Genomic DNA, 2500 nt, shown 5'->3' on the forward strand with positions numbered 1-2500 from the left:
TGTACACTCACCGGACACTTTATTAGGTACACCTATCTAGTACTGGGTCAGACCCCCTTTTGCCTCCACAACAGCCTGAATTATTCACGGTGTTGTACGTTAAGAGATGCCCTTCTGCACACCACTGTTTTAAACAGCTGTTATTTGACCATTTGTGGCCTTTCTGTTATCTTGAATGAGTCTGGACATTCTCCTCTGACCTCTCTCATTAACAAGGTGTTTTTGCCCACAGAACTGCCGCTCACTGAATGTGTTTTGTTTATCGCACCATTCTCTGTAAACTCTAGAGACTGTAGTGCATAAAAATCCCAGGAGGGCAGCTATTTCTGAGATGCTGGAATCACCATGTGTGGCACCAACAATCATACCACGGTCAAAGTTGCTTAGATTACGCATCTTGCCCGTTCTAATGTTAGGTGGAACAAAGCTCTCTACTCTATATACTCTATATATTGAGTTGCAGGCAGCCACATGACTCGCTGTTCGAAGGAACAGGCTATTTGCGTTAACACGCAGGTGTACCTAATAAAGTGTATGTGTGCAGGCCCTTGTAATTGCTTTTACAATACTGCCAACTCGTTACTGATGATTGATTTCACATGGTGGTATAAGTATATAGTGAAATGAGTGGTATCCACTTACAACAACATAGCGATAACATGGAGCCGGCAGGTGATCCAGGTCACAATAGAGGTCAAGCAGTGAGAGGAGGAAGACGAGGTGGTCAAAGGAACGGCAGGGGACAAGCACCCCTTCTGAGAGGTGGTTGTGGGCCTTGTTGGAGAGGTGTGGGGGAACGTGGTAGAGGACAAGCACCCCTTCTGAGAGGTGGTCATGGGCCTCGTTGGAGAGGTGTCGGGGAACGTGGTAGAGGACAAAGCCACGGACCAAGCACCCCTTCTGAGAGGTGGTCGTGGGCCTCGTTTGAGAGGTGTGGGGGAACGTGGTAGAGGATAAGCACCCCTTCTGAGAGGTGGTCATGGGCCTCGTTTGAGAGGTGTCGGGGAACGTGGTAGAGGACAAGCACCCCTTCTGAGAGGTGGTCATGGGCCTCGTTTGAGAGGTGTCGGGGAACGTGGTAGAGGACAAGCACCCCTTCTGAGAGGTGGTCGTGGGCCTCGTTTGAGAGGTGTCGGGGAACGTGGTAGAGGACAAGCACCCCTTCTGAGAGGTGGTCGTGGGCCTCGTTTGAGAGGTGTCGGGGAACGTGGTAGAGGACAAGCACCCCTTCTGAGAGGTGGTCGTGGGCCTCGTTTGAGAGGTGTCAGGAACGTGGTAGAGAACAAGGCCAAGGACCAAGACAGCGGCAGCAAAAAGTGTCCAATGAAATCCGAACAATCGTTGAAGACCATGTCGTAAATCATGGCATGACAATGACTGAGGCAGCTACAATGATTCAACCAAATCTCAGAAGATCTACCGTTGCCTCAATCACCAGAACTTTCTGCAATGAGAACCGGTAAGTCTTCAGCGTGCCCTTAACATCAGGCTACTCTCAACTGTCAAATGACTGTATACTGCATGGCAATGGTTACCACGGAGTAGGTGATGTGACTAAATGTGTTCTTACTGTAATTTTCCCTGCAGAATTGAGACTAGGCCAAATTCGGCAGCACATTTTGGACAATGAAGACATGTTCAATAATGTGAAAGCCATGAGTTTGCCGACTATTGCACGCATGCTGAAAAGGCACCAGGTGTCTCTAAAACAGCGATACCGTGTGACTTGCAAATGCAGAAATGCAGACAGAGTGAAGTAACTGAGGACTGAGTATGTTCAGGTATGTTCAGTTTCAAGATGCCTGTTGTGAAAAATTCCCCCCCAAATTCTACATCATTGTAATCAGTAATTCTCTTTCCAAAATATATTTTTTAGAGATTGATGGAGCTGGATGCAGACGAAAACCATCACAAATTACTCTTTTTGGATGAGGCAGGCTTCAACCTGGCCAAGACAAGGAAGGGAGGTTGGAATTTCATTGGTCAGCGGGTAACCATCCATGTACCAGGACAACGTGGGGCCAACATCACCATGTGTGCGGCTATATCAGAAGATGGTCTAATGGGACGCAGCCCTAGTATTGGATCATATAATGCAGCTCTCCTTGTAACCTACCTTGTTGAGCTAAATCAGGTCTGTAGAGCTGATGGCGTCACCTATGTCAATGTGTGGGATAATATCAGGTTCCATCATGCTCAAATGGTGCAAGCAAGGTTTCAGGTCCCATCCACAATTTACCACCCTGTACTTACCCCCATACTCTCCTTTCCTTAACCCGATGAGTAATTTTTCTCCACATGGAGGTGGAAGGTGTATTGTAGGCGCCCTCACGAACATGGCCTGTAGAAGCCGCCCTTCTACAGGCCATGGATGACACATGCAATGACATCACGGCAGACTAGTGTCAGCACGGATTCGCCATGCAATGACATCACGGCAGGCCAGTGTCAGGTCTGGATTCGCCCGAAGATTCTTCCCAAGAGGTTTGGCCTATGAAAA

Source organism: Oncorhynchus clarkii, chromosome 15 (assembly GCF_045791955.1).
Source record: "Oncorhynchus clarkii lewisi isolate Uvic-CL-2024 chromosome 15, UVic_Ocla_1.0, whole genome shotgun sequence".
In the NCBI taxonomy this organism is placed as follows: domain Eukaryota; kingdom Metazoa; phylum Chordata; class Actinopteri; order Salmoniformes; family Salmonidae; genus Oncorhynchus; species Oncorhynchus clarkii.